Consider the following 18,417-nt stretch of genomic DNA (forward strand, 5'->3'; position numbering starts at 1 on the left):
TGCTTTTTTTCTCTCTAAAAAGCCGAATGCTGCAAGTGTCTGAAGGATACACTATTGTGCTTTAGTACTGGGTGTCCGATGTATCCTTATAAGCTGGGATAAAAGTTTCTTAATTTTCTCTTTATCCAAAAATATCTCTTAGAAACACCCCAGTATTCACAAGGAAGGAAGAACAAGGAATAAGGACAATAGAATGGATTAATTATGTAGGGAATTGTTGTGCAGGATCCTTGGGGAATAAATACTAAGGAAGATCAGAAAGCAGCTCAGGAATGCAGGGTAATTATCAAAAGAACCAATATAAAAAAATCAACAACATCCAAACATTTACAAAGATAAACTATTTCAGTGTAGATGACAAAGGAAGTGTTTAGTAATTCTCAGTATGGGCCCTTTCCCTGGAGAGTATTAATGCACAAGGATCTGGGGTTGTAGTAGAAGGCAGTGTGGTCTAATGACAGATTTGAAGCTTTTGCTAATCTTAAGGAATTCATCTTTCTGTTAAGCTGAAAACACTACCTAAATATGCCCTATGATATATGCAGCTGGGTCAGTAATTTATATAAAAACAATAAAGCCACTAAATAAACAACAATGTATAACTAAGGAGTGAATATAAAGGGGTAGCCTATGGAAGCAGGGAATGTATAGATTACAGCTATTAAGAAATGTGAAAGGCAAGAAAGAAGTCTATACAAGTATAAGGAGAATGCCCTGTTAGTTAATAAGGAAAGAGAATGAAAAGTGAAATGCAGAATAAAAGCTGTAGTATTTAATGATTTTTTTTGCATCTGTCTGCATACATTAAAAAAAGGCTAATTGTGACCTGTAGATTAGCACAATCATTTCAATAAGGAGAAAAAATAGGCTCCAACAGGTAAAGAACATTTTAATAATATGACTTCAAGTTAGCAAAGCCTGATGAAATTCCCTCTGGAGTACTTAAGGAACTTGCCCAAACCTCTAGTGATTATTTTGGGGAGCTAGTGGAGAATAGGTGAGATCCTAGAAAACTAAAGCAGCTGTAGTGTAGAACTTCTGTCTGATTTTGGGGGTCAGATGGAGGGAATGTTCTTTGTTTTGTTAAATTAAAAGAAACTTGAACAAATCATTAAGCAACCTACAAATATCTGGAAAATAAGTAAAAGCCAGCATTGATTTGTTCTTGAAAAATCCATCTGATTTTCTTCTTTGACATAAAAATTGGTCTAGTAAAAGAGAGAAAAATAATAGATGTTATAGAACTTGACATCTTCATAAGCAAAGTAGATTAATACAGTCTACAGTAAAATTACCATTTTGTGGAGTGATGGGTCTATAAGCCCTGTATAGCAGGGAAGAAATTAACTCCAGCAGCAATTAGGAATGTAAAGCTGTAAAGGGACCCATCTGCAGAATACAGTACTGGCAGAAGACTAGGAAGGAAGAAAGCTGTCTGGAAAAATCCAATCTGTGAGTAGATTGGGTTCCTAAGGAGGTCACATGCAGACTCATGAGGGAAAAAAAGACAACCTCTCTCAAAGCTGTTAATTGCAAAGAAGGCCTCATAAACTGAGTAAGACCAGTATGTGTCAACAACAGGCAATAGCAGTGCCTGTGAGCAAATTTCTGGTCTGGGACAGGATGGCCCTGACGGGAAAAGGTTATCCCTTTACATTGCTACATTAGCCCAAAGTGTGGTAACTCACCGCTTCTGTGCTGAAGGTTATGGAAAGTCTGCTCAGCTTTCTCAAGCACAGCCATGTCATTGTCTGAGAATTACAACAGGAATACTAATACATGACTGTGGGCCAACAACAATGTCTTGGTGCTGGTCACCCAGCAGCAGTGAGTACTGTTGACACAGGCACCGACTGAGGGTGGGGACGGTAAGGCTAAAGGCCTGGGCTGGCTGAAATGGCGTAGAGCAGTGGCCCTGAAGTGTCTGAGGACTTTGCCTTATGTAGGCTACTTAGCTACACACTGGCATTACATGGGGCCACCTCCTTGGTGCTTTTCCCAAATGCTGATGGTCAGATCATCAGAAACTCTCAACTATTCAGTCTGGGAATGGATGGTGATGTCTCCATCTTAGCTGCTAGTCTTGATATAATACACCTTGCTTGCAAGAGGCTAAACCCAAGAACTAAATCAGTCCTGAGATGACCAGTCTAGCTGTTTTAGAGGGGTTCCCTTGGAACCATTGGCTGTGGGAAGGCAGCAGTTCCACTGATACTGTTCTGAAAATCTGAGTGATGGAGTATTGTCTTGCTATGGGATTACACAGTCACCACTTAAAAGAGAGGTGTGATGACACGTCATCCTTCCAGCCTGAGGGTACCGTTGGATAAAAGAAGAACCAGTTCGCAGTAGTCTCCTGGATGATGAGTTAGCAGTAAACTCCTGATAGTGATGCAATTCTTCTGTCAATAAGTTGGAGGCAAAGAAATTTACAAACACGAGGAGGTAGATTGGGCTGTGATCAGAGATACCATTTGTTCATCCACATCAAACCACATCTGGAGTTAAGTCAAAGGTTAAAATACCAGGCATACAAGAACAAATACAGGGTATTTAGGAGTAACTTCAATTTTTAAACATGGACATGAGTAAGAGGTCACATTTAACAAGGAAAATCTATGAGTCACCCCAGGAAACATCATGTCTCAGAGGTAATATCTCTGAATTGTAACTTTTCCTCTGAATCTTGTAATCGCCTTATATATGACTCTGCATATTCCACTGGTAAGAATATGATGGTAGAACCAGTGGTCTGGCTCTTTCTCAGCCTCTTGCTTATTCCCACTAGCTGAGTGTGAATAGGTAGCTACTTCTGTTTTGCCACATTGCCTACTAATTTTCCTGTAAATGTCAGGAAGCTGAACTGTTATCGTTGTCTGACCTGTTCAGTCTGTACTGACAGATACTGCTGCACTAACATAAACCCAGGAATCAGCCTATATGAATTTGACAAATATTCCAAGCCAAATGCTGCTCAAAACTCTTCTGCCAGCTGTGCCAGCCTTATGCAGTGAGAAACAGCAGAGGAAAGGGAAAGAATACCTAAGAATTTGAATGAAACACCTCCAGCACAAGAAGCAAGAAGTATCCAGATGGGAGCATACTTCAGAAGAGAGAAAACAGATGGTTATACCTAAATTACCACATCCTGACTCTGGGAAAAAAAGGATGTTGGTCAATAGGTAATGAACCTTAGTAAAAGAATTACTATGAACAGGTTATGGACATGAATAGGTCATATTATAAATTGTTATGAATCCAGCACTAGAGGATATCAGAACCCAGAGTCACTGCTGTTCACCTGCTGGGCTCTGTGCCTTATAACATCTATTAAACATCTCTTAACCCTTCACAGCTAAGTGGAAGTTTTACAGCAAAATGTAACCCCGTGGCACATGAAACAGCATAGCTAGTATGATATCTATGAGACATAGCTTTTGGAAGACAGTGTTTGCACTTACAAAATAGCAGAGAGGTTGGGAGTTTGAAGATCAGCAACACAGAGATCCAGATACTGAACCGCAGCTGTTAACACAATTACATTATAAATCTATGTTTTAGTTTCATCATACAATGATATTTCACAAATTTAAATAGACTTCTCCTATTCTCATCTTTGTAAAGAAACTTGGATTTATATTCTTCTCTGAACAAAGAACCAAAAGCCAATGACTGTTTTACAAACCCAGGTAGAGTTTCATCTCTAACCTAGTCTCATTGCTCTCTAGTCATTCACTGTGCAGTAGAAATATAATAAAATTATGTTCTGTAAATGAATGCAGATTTTGATCCTATATTGGAGCTCATCGGAAGTTCATTCAAGATTATGCAAAGAATAGGACAACCATGTGAGAGGAACAAACAGCAAAGCATGACAGATGTTTTCAATGAGAAAATTTGTTGATTAATGCCCTGAAATGCCAAGAAAGTAGCAGAAATATGGGCAAAGGGATTAAGATGCAAGTATATCTGTAATCATAATAATTTGTTGGTACTTTGGGGCTATTTAGAAATACTGTTCAACTTCAGGAAGAGTAATTAAAATTATACTCTTTGTTAGAGCTGAATATTTTTTAAAAAAGAATTTTGAATACTGTAGGAAAAAATGAATAGATCTTTTTGTTCTTGGTGCTGAGACACTTTTTCATTAGCTCGGACATTTGTGCGGGACATAAACCCCATTTTTTTGCCTTGATGTATTAATTAGCAGAATTGTGAGTGTAGGCTGGGTAAATGAACTTAGAAATGAATAAAATTAAAATTTCACCTTTACAAATGGCATTCAGTGTTCTAGACTAAAGCCTTTCAAACCTGATGAAACATGGTGTGTAGCAGAATGCATTCAGGAGGTAATTAGTACTGAGGTTGCATTTAATCTTTATATTGTCTTACACACTTCTCAGAATGCAATGAATTCAGTTTGATTTTGGTAATCTTTTCAAGGAACACACTTCTAAATAGGCTACAAAAAGAAGAAAAACAAATTCAGAAAAAAGTGCCTTTGGTTTACAAAAAATTATATTTATTATACTTTATTATGCTGTCAAATGCCATTTTTCAAGTGTAGAGATATGTATAGTAGATTTTTAAGACTGAGGTTATATTTAATCTCACAATTTTTTTTGTGTAACCTATGCAGTATTTTGCAGACAGCTATATTTTCAGTTTATCTGAATCAAAGGTGGCCGTGTCTCAGAAGATGTGTAGTGCTATGCCTCAGATGATATACTCTGTCCTTCATCAAAGTCTTTTGACTTCACAGACTCACAGAACGGTTGAGGTTTAGAAGGACCTCTTGAGGTCATCTGGTCTATCCCCCCTGCTCAAGCAGGGCTATTGTATGAGGATGTTATGGGACACACTGTCAAAAAAGCCTTACTGAAGTCTAGGAAGACAATATCCACTACTCTCTCCTAATCTACCAAGCCAGTCATTTCATCATAGAAGTTTATCAGGTTGGTCAAGCGTGACTTCCCCTTGGTGAATCCATGCTCACTGCTCCTGATAACTTCCTTGTCCTTCATGTGACTAGAAATGATTTCCGGGGTTAGTTGCTCCATCACCTTCCCAGGGATCGAGGTGAAGCTGACCAGCCTGTAGCTCTCTGGGTCTTTCTTCTTGCTCTTTTTGAAGATAAAGTCCTCCAGTCCTCAAGCATCTCTCCCAATTGCCTTGACCATTCAAAGATAATTGAAAGTGGCTTTGCAATGACATCAACTCCCTCAGCACTTGTGGGAGCATCCTATCAGGGCCCATGGATTTCTATGTCCAGTTTGCTAAAGTATTCTCTAACCTGTGCCTCATAAATGACCAGCATGGATCATCCTTGTCTGCTTGCAAAATATCGTAGAGTTGTACCATAGGTTATCTCCCCTCCAAGATATCCACAAAGTTTAAAGTCTCCTGGTCCTCATCGCTCATGTCTTTTCTTCAGTCTTGGCAAATGTGTTTTTGCAACAGCAATATTCATGAAGAATTCTGCTACAGGCTTGGACTCCAACCTTCAGCTAGATTGAGTTTGCTCTCCTCCAAACCTCTGACCTCTCTCCCAATGCCCTTGTCTGGTTCTTTGTCACCTCAAACACAATTTGGTTATTTTAAGTTCTGCAACTCTTAGTGTCCTAGTTCTACTTGTTTTCTCTTGTTCTGTGTTGGACAAGTTTTCTTTTTATCACTTATCCATCATCCACTTGCCAAGTTTTCAAACGAGCATTGTCAAAGTTTTTCTGCACTGCTTTCCCACTTTGGAGGAGCTCCCTGAAGATTTTGCATAAACATCTGCATGTGTCCCCCCACCTTTCTCAATCTCTCCACTACGTGTTAGGCTGAGCTCAGTACAAGCCTGTTCATTCCAGTTCTGTCTTTTTCTATGTACTGTCTTACACACAAGACTGCATGTTTGTTCAGTGCCCAGTATGATCAGATTTTAGGATAATTAACATGACCATACAAATAGCGCTAATATGGTGAAAGAGTATGGATTCATACCCCACAACAGGTTACACATCACTTTAAATGCAAACAACAGTAGGGAATTCGTAGTGCTGTGTCACGGGTGAAAGTGATTAAAACACTGCGTCTTCACTGCCCCATGAGATGTCCTAATTTTTTATTGCTATTCATGAGTAGAAATAACTGTTCTAGGTGATATTTCTTGAGGGATTTACTCTGAAAAATTCCCAGGCCAACATTATTTTCAGTTATTGCTCATTTATTCAGGAATATAAGTTGTTTAAACATGAGTTCATTTTATTTAATGCTTTGTTAATGCAATAATCTTATTTTAGATCAACAACAGTGTTCTAACCTGAGACTTCCCTTTGTGGCTGTTTATAAAACCAGGCTACAAACTGTTCTTCATTTTTCTAGCACATACTTGGTTATGCTAACCTTAACTGTGCTGTACAATAATTCATCACACACACAAAAAATCCCTACTCAAGGCAGTGAGATTTTTAGGGTTCAATGTCAAAACAGGAAAACGACCACGTGTTAAAGAGGCAGGAAGCACCACCTTTATTTCTGAGTTCACTCCAAATTTTCACTGTGTTCTTTGCTAAGTCACTGAGGCCAAAAAAGTAAGATATTTAGGCACCCAGATTAGCAAAGAAGAACTGAAAAGGCTAAAGTAGGACTTGTTTAGACTTCAGATACCTGGATCCAAAACTGAATTCCAGAAACTCCTGCACATTGGGCTGCCTAATCAGAGTGCAGAAAAACTTACCAGAAAGAGCAAGCAAATGAAAATGTACATTTATAGCCTGTCTGCCTAAAGAAGGAGGGTTTGGATTCTGATTTATGTTTGATATAAATAAATGAGCAATCCCAGAGCTCCCCTCTCCCTCAACCATGTAACAGCTAGTTTGCAGTCATGCAGTGGTCATAAAGCAAGGTCTCTTACTCACCAGTGTGCTGCCTAGCAGATTGGCATCATCATGCTCTGGATGGGAAAAAAATATTATTCTTACCTGTTTGTACAGAATAGTAAGCTGTAATCTTAAATGGATGAATGCCCTGACCTGCATACCAAAGTCAGGCATCCAAGACTTGAAGTGAGGCAAAGTTTTAGACAAATTCTTGTTGACAAAACTTTCTATTTTTTAGTTTACTGAGAACCTATTCTGAACACTGCTCAGCTCATACCACTTTTCGAGGTTCTCCATCTTAAACACAGGCTTTTTTTTTTTCATCAGGTACCAAAAAAATTCATGGATTCCACTAAATCCCTTATTGGTATTATTCCTAAAAGCATAAATGCATAGCAGCAATGCCAATCTGAAAGAAGCATTTATTTGGCTTACCGTGTCTCAGGTCACATTTAAATGCTGAAGAGCAGCGTGAAGGTCCTGTAAGCATAGATACATTTGCCTGGCATGATGCTCAGGTACTGCAGTGATGAGGGTCTTAATACAACTGTGGCCTTCTCACGTCCTCAACAAATCCACCCCTGTTCACATAAGTACGTAAGTAGAAAGAGTGTCAGAAGCTGGCTCTGTCTACAGTGGAAAACAGTCTGTGGGGATCCTAGGAAAGTGAACATGAGCTCTGCTAAAATAAAATGCAGTTACGCTAGCGACTGAGTTAATATAGCTCTTATTATACACAAAATACACATAAAATACTACTTACCAAACTTTATTGGTACTAAACTAAGCTCTATTGTAAGTGTTGTCAATATGCATTAGTATATTTTCCTTTCCTTGGTGATGTTTTTTACATGTAAGGCACTAAAGCTTCACATTTATAAATAAAAGACATTCAAGAGTGTATCATAACCATAAAAATACGTAGGGGCTTTATAATTATATAAAAACTTTGATAAGCCATTTAAGTTTGCTATGAACATGAGTACGATAATGCACATGGTTTAATCAATACACCTTTCAAAGGAGCCTCATTTGGGAAAATGCAAAAGCCGTATCTTGCAGTCAGTAATAAATATTTCATTAAATTATCTCTAATTTAACTTTCACTCCCATTGGCAAACCTCTAGTGGTACATACTTTTTTCCTCTTGATTTTATTGCCCTGGTAACATGCAATCATCTTGCAGCCCTTTGCTTTCTGATCTATGTTATATTGCTTCACCTTAGATTAATCTCATAGTCATTATCTCATTTAAGTAGGTAATATTTGACCATCTAATCAGCTTAAAGCAACTTGAGTAGAATAATATGGGCTTAAATTTGGCATTCAGAAACACTTCTGAAACAATGAGAAAGTGATTTGACAAAAATATATGATCTAAATTATTCTCTTTATGCATGAAAATGCATACTGCTTTTACTGACATAATTAAATTGCCTATGTATCTGACTTTTTAATAATGAAAAAGCAAACCCTAGAGTGTTTAGATGATTTGCAATGTTCATTTAAAGCAAGGAATTCAGCAGTACCTATTCAGGCACTTACTCTTTTTGTGGAATGTAGACAGTAAAATCAGTGCCATAGCTTTTTAGGGTGGCAGATTTCATAGACATTTGTTATTTTTCTGGTTTGCTCTGGTTTAAGTGCTCCTTTTCAGTGCTTGCATTTGTATATACTAATTATGGTGAAAAGTTCAGTTTATCTTGTCATCCAGCTATAGAAAGAATTAGTATGTTCAGATTTGAAACTTGTCAAGTTGCATTTTTTGATAGATAACATTTTTTCAAGGCTTTAATATGTTTTCTGGACAGATAGTAAAGGCTTCTAGGTGCTATTGGAAATCAAATGTAGACCTTGCAAATTAATAACTACTGATCCTGATGCCAGATTTTTGACTGGTAGGTAAAAGTTGGTGCTTTTTTGGTGGCTATAACAGCTATTACAGTATTTGCACCTTGGGACAATGGGGATGCTGCCCATCTAGAAGATAAAAGTTCTTCAGAAACCTGAATGGAAATGAATGTAGCATGGTAAGGAAAATGAATATAGTGTCAAATAGGGTCTCATAAGATTTGTCTACAAATGGGACATGGGACACTAACAATTTAAGGCCAAATTAATTTTTAAAGCATATTAACATTATGAAAAGAATTCCCAAAGTGAACATTGCCTCTGTGTCCTGGTTTCAGCTGGGATAGAGTTAGTTGTCTTCCTAGTAGCTGGTACAGTGCTATGTTTTTGAGTTAGGTGTGAGAAGAATGTTGACAACACTGACGTTTTCAGTTGTTGCTAAGTAGTGTTTAGTCTACAGTCAAGGATTTTTCAGCTTCTCATGCCCGGCCAACAAGAAGGCTGGAGGGGCACAAGAAGTTGGCACAGGACACAGCCAAGGCAGCTGACCCAAACTGGCCAACGGGGTTTTCCATACCATGTGACGTCACATCTAGTATAGGAACTGGGGGGAGTGGGGGTGGGGGGATTGCCACTCGGGAACTAACTGGGCGTTGATTGGCAGGTGGTGAGCAATTGCACTGTGCATCACTCATATATTCCAATCCTTTTATTATTACTGCTGTTATTTTATTAGTGTTATCATTATCATTATTAGTTTCTTCTTTTCTGTTCTATTAAACTGTTCTTATCTCAATCCACGAGTTTTACTTCTTTTCCCAATTTTCTCCCCCATCTCACTTGGTGGGGGGGGAAGTGAGTGAGTGGCTGCATGGTGCTTAGTTGCTGGCTGGGGTTAAACCACGACACTCTGCAAGATGGTTTTCCTCCCTGTGTGTCACAGTGAAGCAATGCTATAGGTTAGATGTGTCGTCAGTGATCTAAATTGAATTGACACTGATGTTTACCTGTAAAGGCTTAGGTACTTGCTTTTGTTTGTAAAAAGACCCTTGTGTTGCTTAGACTGAAGGTTAGATAACATGCATTTGTTAAGACATCTGCTCAGTTCTTTATATGTAATCTGTTCTTGATGAAGCTTTTTCCCCATTCCCTGCGCATTATCCAGCCTCAACTTCTTTGGATGCTTGCCTCATTCACTAGATACTACCCTTCTTCTCCAAAAATATGTCACTAGCTTTCCACATTGCATCCTACTGCTTTCCTGCATTCTTAGTGTATTTTAAAATTAACAAAAATTCAGGAATTTAAAAAATTTCTGTACTAGGTACGTATTTTGACATACTCAAAGTTTTGACAGGCATGCAAATTTGGTCCTATCTGCCTAAATCCTGGATGGAAGAACTAATGCTACAAAAACCAAAGCCCTGCTCTTCTTCAGCTGCAATCTCCAGCACTTTTGCAAGGCCCTCAGCAAATGTGCATAGTAGCAGTGCAGTAAACCATGAATCCCTCTCACAGTCCTCTAGCTCTTTAAGGAAAAGTATGACTCACGTTTACTTATTTTTCTGTATTGTAATATAGCCAATTGTCAGGTTTGTTTTGCTTTTAACAGTCTATGTATTCTAGCACAGAGGATAGAAAGATCTATATTGCTTTTTATGACAGAGTTTCAGATACTTGACATTGTGAAATAAGGGACCGCAGTATGACAAGAACTATTTGTTATGAAGTTCATATGAAAGTATCCAGCAGTCAAGACATGCTGGACTGAAGATACTCAAGAGTTTCCAAGTTACACCTTCACTTGCCATATGGTCTTTTTTTTTTTTTTTTTCTTCCTTGTAGATATTTGGTGTTTTAAGCTTACAACAGAAGCTTTCTGAATCTGGAAGTGCAGTGCAGTTCTTCTCAACAGTACTCCCTAAGAAACACTTCTGAGTCTAGTGAATTGGCAGTAGGTCCTACACTGAGACTTACCTGCCACTTTGAGAGATAATTTATGACTACTGTCACACAGTAATTTTAGCAGAACTTGTTCTGATACTGCTGTAACATCCATTTGTCATTTAGCTTGTTGATTAATCGTTCATCTTTGCGAGAGAAGAATACTAGATGTTTTCCTTTGGAAAAGGGGCAAACAAAAATTCCATGCACTAAAACCCTAAAATGTCCCATGGGTTTAATTTGGATACTACAAATTCTAGAATGTCGCTTCAGGAAATACACTACATTTTATATATCTGTGCTTCTGTAACATGATTTCAGAGCCTAGTGGTTGTTAGAAAGATATAATTACTGTTATAACTCATTCACTTATCCAAATTAAGTTACACGTGCAATCCTAATATAAAAAAAGCAGTCAGAGCATGCCCTCCCGAGCAAAGCAAAATTGTAATCCTAGTGGAGGAATGTTTGATTATCTGGTTTTACAGCTGTTCATGTCTGTGGTAAAGAACATGATTTAAACATGAAAAAAAAGTTGTTTATCTTCAAAGGTAGTACAATCAGTGTTAACTGGCAGGAAAAAAACCCAATAGATCTATCCTAGTAGCTTGTCTGCAAAGTACATTGAAAGAAGAAACTGCAAAAAGGCTTCTGGGCTATAAAATAGAGTAAATAAAGCATGATACATTTAGAAAATAATAATGCAAACCACAGGACAGAATGTGTGAAGAACATGAAACCTTTTCTTATAGCTAAATATAATGAAAGGAAACAATTTAGAGAATAAAGCTGCCTTCATAATGGCAAAGTGCTAATTGTTTTGAGACTCATTGTATGGTGCCATAGTGCACTGCCATTAAAATTATGATCCTGTGTTAATCTGTGTGGTATACTCAAGCCCAAAGTGTTGCAATTTATATGTTGAGTTTCACCACTCGCACACAAGTGGGTTTTTTTTTAAAAAAGCTTTGAAATGCAATAGTTCCCAAAAGTGTCTTGTGGCAGTGGAGATACTGTTTGTTGCTCTAGATGAGATGCATATATTCAGTGTCATTTTAGTTTTCAGACACTGTAGAGAAGAGGGATCATGGGTTTCTGATTTCTCCTTTCCCACATGGCAGTGTTCATCCTCTGGTGATGTCAGGAAAGAACAGTGTTTATACGTCTCTTTGCACTGGAAACTGAAATAAAAGATGTCAGAACATAAGAGGGTGCTGGAGGCATTTTTCACATTCATCCATTCCTGAAAGGAAGTCATTTTGCCAACAGGTGGGCATTTAAAACACTACTGTCCCTTCATGTTTAGCCTGTGTGTTTTCAAGCTTATCTTTCTGTGCTTGTTTCTTGACCTTTTTTTTATTATTATTATTTTTGATCTATCTGACATAGTTAAGTAAAAACTTCTGCATTGCCACAAAGGTGGCCTCAGTTATCCCTTTTCTTGGAGCCAGTCCTGTTCCTCCTAAACATCCCTTTTGCATAGATACATACTTTGGCCAGTCTAGTTATGGTTCACATGCCAGAGCAGAAGGTCTGGAACATGACATGTAGACTTTGGAATAGGCACTCTTCAATATGGGCTACTTACAGGAGAGACATATAATATTTTATATTTTTCTGGATGAAAAAATAAAGTACTTAAATTACTTGCCTGTGAAGGAAATGAAGATATCAGTATAATACCACATTTATAATGATAATCTGCTTAGGTTTAGCTGTTGAGTATCCTAAACTCTCTCTGTTCTCTTCCTGAATAGCTCGATTATTTCTTTTGTTCAAGGAGTTCCTGGCCTGGCGCTCTGATCTTGAGTGTTTGGTAAGCCTCAAATACTTATGTTGGTCAGCTTCTGTAAAGCTGGAAGCCAAGTTCTGCTTGGAGCTGAAACACTTGGGACATAGACTTCTGATTCTATACCAGACAGCCAGGAACCCAAGGGCAGACTGCACAGAAAGTCTTTAAGGTGCTGGTAGTCTTGGGATCCCAAATGCTATTTGCTTCCCTTGATCTGCCCCTCTTTGGAAGGAGGCAACTTAAAAGCCTGTAAATTCCCAAGAATGGATTGGTCTGCCTCCTGAAGTTATTTTAAAATAACAGACCCAAACTGGGAAACTGGATAGTGCATCGCAGGATGATAAAAACTTAAGATGATAGTCTCTGATGGATGCCTGCTTGTGACTTAACATGAGTTTGCCAAAACTTCATGTTCCCATCAAAAGGTCATTGCTGATATATCTTAATCGTATGGAGAAAAAAAATCTTTTACTGGAAAGTTCTCAAATATCTTGATTAAAGATACTTAACCCATATTAACTACTCTCTAGGGTTTCAGTCCAAACTGAATTAAAAAGTCATGAAAAGCCAGGCTATTGCCATAAATATACTGGAGCTGTGTAGTAAATACAGATGCTCAGAGTTCGTAATTTCAAACTGGAATGAAAAATTTTACATCAATGCTCAAAATCATCATTTTTATTTGATAGCATGGATTCACTTAATGGAGCATAATGAGGAAGATAAATTAATGCCTTCTGATTTCTAACCTCTTGTTCCATTCATTATCCTTCTTTGATTTCTGCTAAATATAACGATGCCTCCATTTCCAGATGTTTCTTTATTAAATTCCTTCCGAGAGAGAAAAAAACACAAGTCATCCCAAATGCTAAAAGTTCTCAACTCATTATCACATTTTACATATCATACAGACATACTGACAATGTTAATTAGCGAGAAAGGCTTGATTGTTCTTTAATTACTCTGCCAAGAGCCAGTACAAAATACGAAGCCACAAATTATATGACATATTATAAGTGGATTGGTTTTAATGATATTTTCATGTACCAACATGCATATTTCATTACGAAGCTTTAGTTATTAGCATTTTAACGTGTCCATTAATAATAAAAACACTGGGTTATGTACATGAATAAGAAAATTATTACTGCAGAATTTTAAAAGGCGCTTGACACAATGGTGTAGTTTTACGTGTTACAAAGTTCCCAATATCAGCATCAGGACAGGGTGTGCCATTCGTAAAGCTTTTCCTAACTGTAACCCTAACTGTCATGTCAGTATGTATTTTATTAAATGACTCCTTATTGAAAAATATGCAGTCTGTAGAACAGAGTGTATTCCTCAGAACATGCCCTTTTGGGCAGAGGGACAAATCTATCTTATTTTCTGTGGCCCTGAAGATCTGGCTTTCTGAAAACCAGTGTTTGGCTTTGGGAGGATTCCTCTTGCAGTTATACTTCTCCTGCATCTGTAGGTTTAAGGCTGAGATGAGAGATGGATGCAAGTCCCTGATTTTCTGCATGCTCTGATAGCAGGTTATTATGCATAAAATGAAAACAGTAAGGTCCCCAAGCTGTCTCTCCAAGAAAAGATTGAGCACCCATTGACTGAAACAAGTCTCACCCCCTTTTACATTGAATACATTTTTAGAGCAGTGTTATACTACCTTGAGTAAAATGACTGATAATAAGACAATGCTGGTTTAATTTATTATAGTTGTTTATTACTGTCATATTATGAAGATGACATTTATGTATCAGCTGATGATTTGAGCAAATAACTTTGACATTCAGCAACAAAAGGTTAATCTCTCAATTTTGCTTTGAAGTTTAAAGCTCTATTATTCAAATATGAACAAACTTTCTTCTCTTTACCTGCACCCTGGTTTGTACTACAGGATAGGAATAGCCATGTGAAATAAAAAATAATTGCATGTATCTGGTGGTGGGACAGCCATATATTTTCTATCATTTGTCCATTCTCCTTTAAAACCAAAAAGGGGAGACAAGACATTTCAATCAGATTTAATAAAGAGGAAAAGCCATCAATACCCATTGTGTAAGTATGAAAACAACTGGGCTTGCCATTTTTTTCTCCAGTTTTATAATACTGTCATTTCACAAAAGATTTCTCAGCTGGAATACCTCTTCCTCTATACCTACCTTCAAGAGCGCTTGTGTCCTAAATAATTAAGAAGTCTATTGTAATTGCCTTTTCATGATACCTAATGCACTGCAAAAATGTCACATTTCACTTTGCTAAACACAATTAAAAAATCTAGGAGAAGCAGATGGTTTGGCATTTTGAAGAAGGTAGACTGCAGAAGGATGCTGAGTTCATTCACAGGGTTGCCTTGTTCAATTCAAAAAGATGCCTTGTTCATCCCAGTGAAGAGCTGGGAATACTATAGGACTGATGATCTCTGTAGGACTGATGATCTCGGTCTTCACAATTAATTATGCACGCATAATCACTTTGAGAGTCTTCCAAAAGCTGAGATGTTACATTCTTGAAGGAAAGCCAAGGACTTCTGTACTGTAACATAATGCAAGAGAATGGATTTTGAACAGAGAGATTAGGATAACAGGCGAGAATCAACAAACACTCTTTGGACCAGAATGCTCTTTTAATTTTCCAAAAGGAAAATCCTGATCCACTACTGAAAAATCCTGATTTAGAAAATCTGGAATACTTTCTAGACTAAAGGAGAATAACTGAAAGCTTTAAGACAGAGAAATGACTGGCTATATAGTTGTATATTGAGCATATTCCTAGGAACTTTAAAGCTGAGCTAACTTTTATTCTTTGCTCACTTGTATACAGTTCTAGAGAAAACAGTGATGCTTTAGAGGGATGGATACTGTGCAAAGATGACTCTTTGTGAAAGCTTTTATATATATTTAATTAATTGAGGGCTTTATTTTTGCAATCAGAGTGTAGGGATAGAAAGCTGTTCATCTTTGATTCTGAGCAAGTTTTTCGCTCTCAATATGACTCACCTTTTCTTTGCAATGGGAAAGACAGCTCATGGTCCATAGTGCCAAGTGAGAATGAGTGCATTAAAAAAATTCTGAAGGTGGCTGCAAGTGTTAATGATTTCCCTTTGTTTCTCTCTGGTGGCTGAGGCTAGCTATTGCCTGCCAGTTTTGCTTGCCCATTTTCAGATATTGCCAGCCTTCACTGAAATGATGTGGAAAACGTTTCCATTAGGAACAGGAAATAAATACTCTATGCTAACATAATTTAGTCTTTAATTATTTGCTCATATATTATTTTTCCAAAGCCTCCTGGCTTACAAGAACACAAATATGTGTCACTCATTTAATGATCAGCTTCTCATCTCATAGTTCTGTGAATGACACTTTCCTGGTTTATTAGACATTGTTCAAACTATGTTTTGAAGACAGAAGCGGGAATTTCTTACTTCTTCTGTCACTGGTCTGTCCTTTTCACAAAAAATGAATTTACTTGTACAACATTTTGTGAAGTGAAGGATATGATATTTTCCCATTTTACAGATGTGACATTATTCAGTGAAAAGGATACATTAAAATTGTGTCTGAACAGTTTAACAAATGTAGGGATTGTCTTCACTTGCTGTGGTGGGTTGACCCTGGCTGGATACCAGGTGCCCACCAAAGCCACTCTATCACTCCTCTCCTCAGCTGGGCAGGCGGGAGGAAATATAATGAAAGGCTTGTGGGTCGAGATGAGGACAGGGAGAGATCACTCACCAATTACTGTCACAGGCAAAACAGATTTGACTTGGGGAAATTAGTTTAATTTATTTCCAATCAAATCAGAGTAGGGTAATGAGAAATAAAACCAAATCTTAAAAACACTTTTACCCCACCCCTTGCTTCTTCCTGGGCTTAACTTTACACCCAGGTTTCTCTACCTCCTCCCCCTCAGTGGCACAGGGGGACAGGGAATGGGGGTTGCAGTCAGTTCATTAGACCTTGTCTCTGCCGCTCCTTCCTCTTCAGGGGAGGACTCTTCACACTCTTCCCCTGCTCCAACGTGGGGTCCCTCCCACAGGAGACAGTCCTCCACAAACTTCTCCAACATGAGTCCTTCCCTTGGGTTGCAGTTCTTCATGAACTGCTCTAGCATGGGTCCCTTCCCACGGGGTGCAGTCCTTCAGGCACAGACTGCTCCAGCATGGGTCCACCGCGGGGTCACAAGTCCCGTCAGAAAACCTGCTCCAACGTGGGCTCCTCTCTCCACGGGACCACAGGTCCTGCCAGGAACCTCCTCCAGCACGGGCTTCCCACGGGGTCACAGCCCCCTTCGGGCCCCCACCTGCTCCGGCATGGGGTCCTCCATGGGCTGCAGGTGGATATCTGCTCCACCACAGACCTCCATGGGCTGCAGGGGGACAGCCTGCCTCGCCATGGTCTTCCCCACGGGCTGCAGGGGAATCTCTGCTCCGGCGCCTGGAGCACCTCCTCCCCCTCCTTCTTCACTGACCTTGGTATCTGTAGGGCTGTTTCTCTCACATGTTCTCACTCCTGTCTCCTGCTGCAGTTGCTGTGCCACAGCAACTTTTTTTTCCCTTCTTAAATCTGTTATCCCAGAGGCACTACCACCATCGCTGATGGACTCGACCTTGGGTCCATCTTGGAGCTGGCTGGCATTGGCTGTATTGGATATGGGGGAAGCTTCTAGCAGCTTCTCACAGAACCCACCGCTACCAAAACCTTGCCATGCAAACCCAATACACTTGTTTTGTACTAAATGTTTTGGGGAAGCCCAAAGCCCAGCTCCTGTATCTTCAGGTGGAGCTGCGCAGGTGAAATATCAAAGCAGAAATGCAGATAATTTCACTTTCAAAAGAATTTCAGCCTGAATGCTGGTTTGGTAAAAGTGGAAACAGAAGCATTGTCACAAAAGGAAGGCACACAAAATTCAGCCATTATGTGTTGTTTGGTGGTAGCCAGCTGGCTAATAGCACAGATGCGTTGGCTACTCAATTAGCAGCTTTACAGCCCTCAGCTGCAGAATATGCTGTTTCTTCCTCATTGAAGTGACAGAAGGAGGTAGAGGGAGGGAAAAAGGAAGCTGAAGGTAAGAAATAAAGGATCAAAGGGCACAAAAATATAGGAAACTAGGTTTTATTAGAGTCACTGTGCTCAGAACAACTTATCCAGCTGTGATACAGGGCTGAAATGTTCAGAAGACCTTTGGCCTTGGTTTGGATTGAGAGGCAGTCAGACTGTGGAGATGATGAAGGCAAGATGCCAATATCAGATACTTTACCTAAATGCTTTCTGTCTTCTTTGCCAGATCAGTCTCCTACTTGAGCAATTTTTTGACTTGGACTTTTGTTATCAGCAACCTCATATAATGCTGTGTGCTGGCAGGGGCAGCCACCATATAAGACATGGTACTAGAAACTTGAACTGTTCTGTATTATAAGTGTGCTGTACTTTGTGATTATGATGAAGTGAGAAAGTACGTGCATACCATACTTTCGGTTCCTTATGTAGTGACCAGGTTTGCTTACACATTTACATAGCTTCATATTGTGAAGTTTCTCCTTTCAGTAAGAAGGGACAAAGCTAATTTTATGTTCGCTGAAACATAAATAATCCTATATTGACCTAAGGACAGAAAGATTTGGATAGTGTGCTATCAGGATTTCATCTCAGGGCATCAGCATGGGAAATTTATGAGATGCTTAAAGTGCTCTATCTCAAGGTGACCTGGAAAATGTCTCCATTTGATCTGGAAGCATCACTTGTCTTTTTAATACTTTTAATTTTTGTGTTTATTAACCTCCTGACATACACAGGTCCTTGGCAGCAAAACCTGAAATTTGGTGGGTATTAATACGTATGTATTTTTTGAGGGCACCACAATGGCATGATTGGTTGTGGTTACACAAGCTGAAGGTAGTAAAAAAAAAAACAAATCCAAAAAACGTCACAGCCCCAGGAGAGATAAGTGAGATTTGTCCATTTG

Source organism: Aquila chrysaetos, chromosome 1, assembly GCF_900496995.4.
Source record: "Aquila chrysaetos chrysaetos chromosome 1, bAquChr1.4, whole genome shotgun sequence".
Taxonomy (NCBI): domain Eukaryota; kingdom Metazoa; phylum Chordata; class Aves; order Accipitriformes; family Accipitridae; genus Aquila; species Aquila chrysaetos.